Source organism: Squalius cephalus (assembly GCF_949319135.1).
Source record: "Squalius cephalus genome assembly, chromosome: 15".
Lineage (NCBI taxonomy): Eukaryota > Metazoa > Chordata > Actinopteri > Cypriniformes > Leuciscidae > Squalius > Squalius cephalus.
The window spans coordinates 17,736,221-17,745,746 of NC_137136.1; positions in this window are offsets into that span (position 1 = coordinate 17,736,221).

Consider the following 9,526-nt stretch of genomic DNA (forward strand, 5'->3'; position numbering starts at 1 on the left):
TTTGTGGGTATTGCCCTAATAACAAGATGTTGTACCCCTAAAGAGACAATACTTTTTTTTCTGACAGTGCACAGCCAAACAAAACTAGTCACACAAAATACTATATAAGAGGAGAAACAAGGAATACTGTATTCATTCTGATTTGAATGAATGCTACTAGATGGCACAGTATAATGTCGTGTATCCTGTTTTACAGCTGTGATGCAGAAGCGTGGGCTTACACTAGTTGTACACTAGCTGCAGCTTTTATTAATTGCAATGCACTGCTGAAAAAGTGAATAAAGAAATAGATGGGAATAGAGAGAAAAAGGGAAAAGGGGAGGGACATTGCATGTCAAACCAACATAGTAAAAAGCATTCAAAAGTACTGGTATTTCAGGACCAGTGACCGATTTGAAGACAGAGCTAGAAATAAGAGAAGTCAGGGAGGGAGAAAGGAGGGGGGGAAAGGAGGCGGAGGAGATGACTGGCCTTATTTAACCTCTGTGTTTGGTGACTCATTCGAGTAGAATTTCAGGTTTTTTTTTTTTTACCACAGTTGTTCTTTGTGCACGTTAATGCATTTAACTTTTTTGGTGTGCTGTTTACTTCCCTTAAAGGGATAGTCAGCAATTAAAACGGCAAAAACAGCAATTTTGTCATCATCTACTCACCATTCTTTAAAATATCTTCTTTTATGTTCTGCAGAAGAAAGTCATACAGGTTTGGGACTACATAGAAAGAGTTGATAAAGAATTTTCATGGGTGATCTGTTCCTTTAAATGAGTGAGAAACATACACACATGCACACCTATGTGTTCATGCAATGGCAAGTTGGATGCAGCAGCTGGGAGAAGACAAACAAGAGCTCATGATTAAATCTCATGCACTCTGTGGCCAGTTTCCTCATGAGTCACCATCAAAAACATTCTCTGAGTAAGTGGGACCTCCCTGGCGCCATTTTGACCACGAGTGTTAGTTAGGGTCGGCTTCAAACTCTCAGTGCATCACAGTGTGCAAGCGTGGATGAGAACATGAGAGGACAGGACATGGTGGAAATACTTGTTCTGGCAGGAGGTTGGCCTTTCTTTGAAGATATGCATGTTGCTATGAATAAATGTGCACAAAAGCATGGCACAAACTCATTCACTTTTCATATCAAGTATAAAGAAGAAAGTTACTGTGTATAGAAATGACTTTCCTGCAAGTCAAAAGACATTATCTTTGCTCTGATTGGCTACAGTTGGCATGAACCACTTATTATACTGTGTTGACATAGCTAGCATACAAAACATACAAACATCATGACAAACAAAATACATATCCCTCCCCTTCCCTTTCACATATTAAATCTAGACATCTGCAAAAGGCCTTTTTCATAAAGGTCAGGTTGAATGCAAGTTGTCACATGTTTTAAATGTAAAAAAGTATATAATATTTTTTGGGCCAAAAATTGTTCGATTATTTAGTATGCTATCTTCTATGTTTTTGCTGTTTTGTGAATTCTTTCGTATTATATAATTGTTTTAGTTTTGAAAGAAAGGGTTATGTTCTGTTTTTCTGTGTTTTGTGTGTTCAGTCTAGTTTGATTACAGTGTTTGTTGCCCTGATTGCTGATTTAAGTCACACCTGTTTGGAGTTTCTTTGATTATCTCCATGTGTTTCAGTTGCCCTTTGTTTTCCTCATTATTTTGAGTTGTTATCTTATCTGTGTTTTGTTTCCTGAGTAAGTGTTATTTTGAGTTTTGGAGAATTAAAGAATATTCTGCTGTGCTTAAATCCTGCCTTATATTTTCCTTGTTTGCAACCCAGCGTGACATAAGGTTTGTGCCTAAACATAACCCTACCCTGACAAATATTCAGTGTGACAACTACACTTCTCTTTCTTAGCCTGCATGTAGTTCTCTTCAATGAGATCCATTTCCCAGAGTACCAACTATAAGGAGATCATTGCATAAATTCAGATCAACCTAATAATTCAAACTATGATGATTGCCAAAGAAAAAAATACACTACCATCCGATCAGCTGCAAAGGGAAGCACAAAGGGACTTCTTTCATCACAAGTTAATTACAGAGGGCCTGCTTGTGTGACTCAGACAGTTATCTAAAATATTTGTAATATAGCCCTAAGGGAAGCATCCAACCCTGTCACACAGCTGAGGGTGTGTGTGTGTGTGTGTGTGTGTGTGTGTGTGTGTGTGTGTGTGTGTGTGTGTGTGTGTGTGTGTGTGCTTGTGTGATGAGGCCTGGATTAGTGTGAATTTTAGGGGCATCGGTGAGACTTTACATCTGTGAAATATCTGCACTAAACCTTCTGGCCTTTTCTTCTGTATAATATTAAATGAATGAATCAAAAAGTAGATAACAGTGAACATTCTTAGAACATTCTTGGCAAGGTTCTTCAAAGTTATGAACAAAGTTCTTCCAGTAACGTTAATAGAACATGTTCAAAGTTATCTGGTCTTTAATAACTTTATCAAAACATTAGCATAAAAATGTTAATTATATTTTTATTTTTTATTTTTCTGAAACATTTTGGTTGAATGTTTGTCTAATATTTTTAAACGTTACTACTTGCTACTTTGTTTCAGATGGTTCAGAGAGCATTCAAAAGTAACATTCCCATAATACTCGCAAAATGATAAAAGAAAGTTTATCTATATAAGAGCCTTAATGTTTTTTCTAATGTTCATATAACAAAAAAAACAAAAAAATACATTCTTAAAATAATTTAAAACCTGGATGCTTTTGAACTCTCTAAAATATTCAAAAATAACATTTTCATACAAAGTTCTGTCTCTCTTGACGGCACACTGATAGGTCCTTATTAACTCGATCTGCTTGCAATCACATCGTTCTCTTTAAGGCACAGCTGATTGGTTCCTGCTGTATCAGTAGCCAATGAGCTTGCTGCTCAACCTTCAAATACTTGGCCAGCATTGCAGCAGGCTTTCAGAAACCCTCTACATTCCCCAGATAGTACCCCAGATAGTATAATGATTTAAAGTCTGATTAATTTCCACGAACCAGTTCTTTCGGACAGTTCGTTTCAATGAACCGGTTCAAAATAACGATTCATCGGTTCCTTATACATCATCAGCAATTATGTAACAACGCATTTCTTTTCTAACAACTCAGTGTCATGTTATATCAAGGAAACATTCAAATGAAGTCATTTGTGAATTTATTTGTGTGAACGCAAATTGCTTATTATTGCCTTTCATTCACTTCAGGGGCTGTGTACATTACACTGTTTTATACGTTTTGGCATATAAAAAAAAGTGGGTAACTGAAAACGCAAACTTTCAAAAGTACTTAAGTTTTTGAAACCGGTCTCCATGTAAACAACAAAACTGCCAATCTGTGAAAACAATGACATCATTCACATGCATATTACATGTTCAATCTAAATGTTTCATCTCCATCTAATGGCCTGGCAGCAGAATACAACGTTTTTAGTCGTTTTCGCAGATCCGTGTAAATGGGGAACGTTTTGACAATGGTGTCATCTGTACGCGTTGAAAAGAAGTTGAAAAACTTCTCAATTGAAAAATAAGCATACCGTTGTCCTGTAAACGTACCCTAAGTTAATGTTGTTTGTGGTCACAGTTTCATTTGCGGATCCTTTATGTCGGATACGTCTGACCGATATTGAAGAGCCTACATCTTGAATAAGATTCCTAAAAGTTTTGCACCTTCAGCACACATTACAACACGCATTGATGCACAAACGTGGATATGATCTACATGTCTAAAGAATAATCCAGTCTTATAAACTCCTTGATTTCACAAATACGACATAAAATATAATCTGCATGCACAATAAACTATAGTAAAATGCATCTCTCAACAGAAGGTTTTTGCTGGTTTTAGCATATTTCCAGTATGTGCCTCAGGCTGGCATAGTATCGTAAACTCACTCATCACTATCAGCTCCTCTGTAATCCTCGGCAAACTTCGACACGGGTTAAACCGGCTCAGTTGGTTCTTTTTGAGTCGGACGTGCTACTTTAGCAGTGCGTCTTGTGTCATCAACCCGAAATTAAACTCGATTCAGTTAAATTAGTGAAGCAACTCGATCGGTTACTTCCTGAGAACTGACTCAAAAGAACGATTCGTTTAAGAATCAAACCATCATTAGACCTGATAAGATCTGCTATTGTAAATCATGTATGCTGTTTTGTACAGCAGCAGCATGTCTTACTTGCTCTGCAGCAGCAGCAGCAATAACCAACAGCAGCAGCAGCGTAGCAGATCTATTTCTAGACCAAACATATCAACATTGTCATATCCATTACCTTGCCAAACACTCAGAGAGTTGTCATGACAGGAATAACTTTATGGGAATGTTAGAAAACCATTCCCAGAACATATTTTTGTTAGCTAGTGTTTGTGTGCATGAATTGATATTTCCTGTGGGAAAAGTTTTGTGTTTTGTTATTTAACTTCTATTCTTTTGTACATCAGAATGGAAAATCACACATAATGTTCACACTGGCCTCCACCTCCCATGTCTCTCTTTGTCTCTCTGTGTTTCCTCCTCTCTCACCCTTTCTCTCTCTCTCTCTGTGGGCTGATAAAAGAAAATGTTTTCCTGCTGCCTGCTTCTCCACTCTGGTACACTAGTAAACTTAGTATACAGAGGAAATCCTCCACTTTTAAGCGTCTTGTCCTGTGCTGTTTTCTACTCTCTTGTGTGCTTCTATTATGTTTTCTCTGCTCTTGAGTACACTAAAAATGAAGTTTGTCTCAAGTGAAGTAAAGTCAAATTAAGTTTTGCTTAGTTGTAATCTGCACAGCTTATACATGGCTGCCTGGAAATGAAATGCTGCATTACAATCAGATTGAGACAGTTACACACTGTACAGAGGATAATGACACATAAGACATAGCAACATACAGTATCTATCAATATAAAATATAAATCAAGTATATAGAATAAAATCTGATTAGCCTTGTATTAGATTCTAAATGGGAGAATCAATGAATTGATGAAGTTTATTGAACCATTTAAATATTTTAACAGTATTATGTGGATGTCGATAGAACATGACTTCCACTACAACACTCCTATTAAGACCTGTGCCACTATCACCTATCCATTACACAGAGCATCCTCACATGGTGAGGAACGTTTCCAGTTATATCTCCACGTGAGCATGGTTTAGCACGGTATGATTACCTTTATGTATGATGTGATCATCCTGCGTCACCAAGGTTACGTACAGCCTAATCCTGATTTTGTTGCATCACACCGGAAATACAAACTGTAACCGTGTCAACTGACACAAACTGAAACTGTTCTGCACTATATGGTGATAAAGAATATTGAATAACATTCTAATCAATTGGAATTTAAAAAAAGTCAGATGAGGACCGTTTAATTGCCTTTGTTCAGCAACATTTACCTGCAACAAACTATCACATTTTCCCCCCAAACAAATAAAATTAAAGGAGAACTCCGGTCAATTTTAACATTGAGCTAATTTTTTTGTAAATTTGAAGTGCTGTCAGTACAGAGAACAACGACAAAAATCGGTGTTGCCTACACCGTGTTATCCTCTTTTTAAAATTTGCACCCTGTTGACTTCAATGGGGCAAGTTTTAAACCTGCTTTTAGCCTCTTAACATCCTTGATGTGTCATTACAAGTGCCCAGCCATGCGAGTGATTCCTTCAGAGTGAACACGGGTGAATCTGACTGCAGTAGATGTGAAAGATATGGATAAAAATGATAAAGTTTCAGCCAGCGCACATACCTGTATTTACATCCTGTTTTCGGCTGAAGTCCACAGTAGTCGATTGTCGAGTTCGGGCGCATGATCGTACGTACTAAACCTATGTGCGTGAACTCGACAATCGACTACTGTGGACTTCAGCCGAAAACAGGATGTAAATACAGGTATGAGCGCTGGCTGAAATTTTATCATTTTTATCCATATCTTTCACATCTACTGCAGTCAGATTCACCGCGTGTTGACTCTGAAGGAATCACTCACAATGGCTGGGCACTTGTAATGACACATCAAGGATGTTAAGAGGCTAAAAGCAGGTTTAAAACTTGCCCCATTGAAGTCAACAGGGTGCAAATTTTAAAAAGAGGATAACACGATGTAGGCAACACCGATTTTTGTCGTTGTTCTCTGTACTGACAGCACTCCAAATTTACAAAAAAATGAGCTCAATGTTAAAATTGACTGGAGTTCTCCTTTAACCATTTATTCCCTCTTATCTAAAATACTATCTATTTGGAAAGCAGTTGACTACCTATCACGCTATTTAGGGAACAGCCAAAAGTGTGAGTGTGTGTTGTTTGTGAGTGTGATTGAGGTAGTGTGGTATTGAGGTTTCTCTGTGTCTCTCACCTCCACCATTGTCCCTGGCTAAGTTAACTATAACCATCCAGTCATCTCTCACTAAACTTACCGCAAGGTCAGCAACCCATTTAAAATTTTCCACAGGATGTATGTTTTTTATGCTTGCTATGCCATGTGAGCCATTTTTACACAGGGAAAGTCTGCATGTCTCTAAAGTACGCCGAAATTGTCAAGTCACCTTCATTTATATAGCACTTTAAATACAGATTGTTTCAAAGCAGCTTTAATAAACAGGAAAGTAATGATCAATGATGCAAACTGAATTCAATTCTTCTGTAATGCAGCTCTAAAGAGACAGTAGTGTTATTGTTCTGCATGCTGAACTCAGTTCAGTGTTGATTCGGTTCAGTTTAATAACTGTGTTAATTTAATTAATAATGAAATTAGTTAAATTCAGCTATCAAGCATCTCTGCCGAAAACAGTGATGTCATCGTTTAGCTCAGTTCAGTTCTCATCCAATAGTGTCAGTGCATTCAAGTCAATAATATTTTAGAATATTAAGTGTCTCTAACTAAGCAAAGGTGAACCCAAACATCATGTGACAGAAATGGAGAAAAAACCTTGGGAGAAAGCAGGCTCAATCGGGAGACCAGTTCTCATCTGGCAAAACGAACAGACATGGTGTGATGATGATTACAGTCTGCATCACAATTTTATTTTACTGTAGAAGCACCTACATTTGGAACTTGAGTTTTTTTTGCATTTAATTCTGCATTAATAGAAATACATGTGCAAAATGATAATGCAATCAGTAAGTCTCTGCAGAGTCTGCAAAATGAAGGTGTGTCGGACCCCTCTGAGACTAATAGCCCTGGGGTCTCTGTTAGTCTTAATAGGGCTTTTCACACTGTGCTTAACCCTGGGTTATCATCGTTCTAAACACCGCTTTAACCCAGGGTATGGAACGTTTCACACTTGTAATTTAGCACCGTTTTTTACCCGGGGTTATGAAACTTTTGCAGTGTTAACATTGTGGTGCCAAACTTGTACAGTGTGATACGATGCAGTGTTAGAATGTTACAGCTAGAATTTGTGTGTGTGCTTTTGTGTGTTTTGGACATTCAAGGAAACACTTCGTATTGTATAGTAAATTCAGCGTTTTAAAGGAAAAATGTCAAATGCTAACCTGAAAATGCAACAATTTGAGTGAAGAAGAGACCGTTTCATTCTTACCTTCATAGTCCGAAATGTCCATTCATTATACGACAATGCTAGAGCTTTTATGTAAGCAGGTCGCGTGCTGCGTTCATCCAAACAATGACAATGACATTGTAAATATGCAAATAAGACTGTTAACCCATTGTTTAGGAATGTACAATGTGAAATGTCATTTTATGAGTACCCTGGATTATTTGTTAACCCTGGGTAAATTATGAACAGTGTGAAATGTAAAGCAAGATAACCCAGAATTCCGTTTACCCGGGGTTTAGAATGACCCAGGGTTTACTATTTCAATATGAAAAGCTCTAATGTAGCCCTGCTTGAACAGTCACTATGTGCACCAATTACCTCCATTCACTTCTGCAAATCCATGTTCCAGTCAGAAGCCTGCGGTCAGTGTTCGATCTGTATATGTAATACTTTTCCCATTGCAGCTCTGAAACTTTATATTACAGCATTATTACAGTGACAGTGTTTCTAGGGTAAATCACTTTTGTTGTTGTAGGTGTTTTCTTTTTTGCTACATGGATTTATGTAAATGTGCATTTTAAACTCTTGCCTATATTTATCACCTCTGAACATATATGATTTTTATGCTTATATTTGTCTGTCTTTGTTCTGTGTCTTTGTTCAGTGTCTTTGTTTGCATTTAGTTGGCTTTTCTTTCGTTCGTTCTTGAAGTTGAACAATTGAAACTGTCACCATGTCACCACACCTAAATCATGCCAAAGGAATGACATGGGTGGGGCAGCAAATTAAAGATCAAGTCTTCAGTGACTGGATTTAAGCTCTGAATTTTGTTCTCTTCTTAGTTTAAATAATTGATTTATGGAAATGCACCCAAGGGAAATTATTTCCTGCAAGTTATCAGGCATCTAAACGGCCAAAAGATGAGTCACCGCCAGCCAGTATTTGAATGCGGTTCAAAGTCTCACCTGTACACCTCATGCAATCATCTAGACTGTTTCACATTTTAAACAATCAGTCTCTTGCAGACCCAGTGTGTTCTGACATTGAGTTACAGCAAATGACCTTCCAGTAAGAGATTAATGACTTTATAACATTAATAATTGAATATGCAATGTACTGTAGACTATAAGTCGAAAGATTAGACACACCTCATTCTCATTCACCAACAACACAGTAAATGCACTCATGCATTTGCTAAGAATATAATACAATTGTACTCTTATGGTGCTAATTAGGTGCAATTTTCCTCACATTATGACTTTTTTTCCAGGTTTCATAATGTGGGGTGCAGAGTATTTCTTCCAAGCAAAATGCCATCTGTCCTTTGTAAACAAGCCTAATCGAGATGCTGTTTGTGTGCTTTGTGTGTTTAGGAACATGTGGGTGTGTTCGCTCTTACATTAGACTGCAATACAGGTGTGGAGGACAGGGACTGCACTCTGGGAAAAACAATATATACTGCAGAGAGACAGGTGTCCCTGCAGGAAGTTTCCATGCAGCATGCTTCATGAATTTATTGATATAATACATATAGTGCGGCTTAAAATGTCTGTGAACACACTGAAAAGTAAAAAAACAAAAAAAAACAACAACACTAAACTACTAAACTGTTTGTTTTCTTTATTTTACAAAAGCACAACGTTTAGTTGCTATTGTGACTTTACAAAAAAAAAAAGTAGTTACAGTTTCTAATGATGTATTATACTTATCTGTATGTCCGAATTAGTATAGTCATAAATAAAAAGGAAAAAAGTTCAAATTGTAGTAGGCCTACCTACACAGACAGTGCACGAATTCGGACCCACCATTGCGCACATTTATTTAGATTAACGTTAGAGCGAGCGCCAAAGTTATTTACATGTTTCAAATGATAAACCATATTTGAGGTCGATGGATGATAGGTGAATGTTCGGATTTCCTGCCCGACATAGACTGCTGTAACAAAACGCAGTTAACTATGCCGCTCACGGACTGCGTGACTTTGCCACATCCTGTGGAGTGTTTTTATTTAAGTGACAAAGCAACTAAAATATTGGT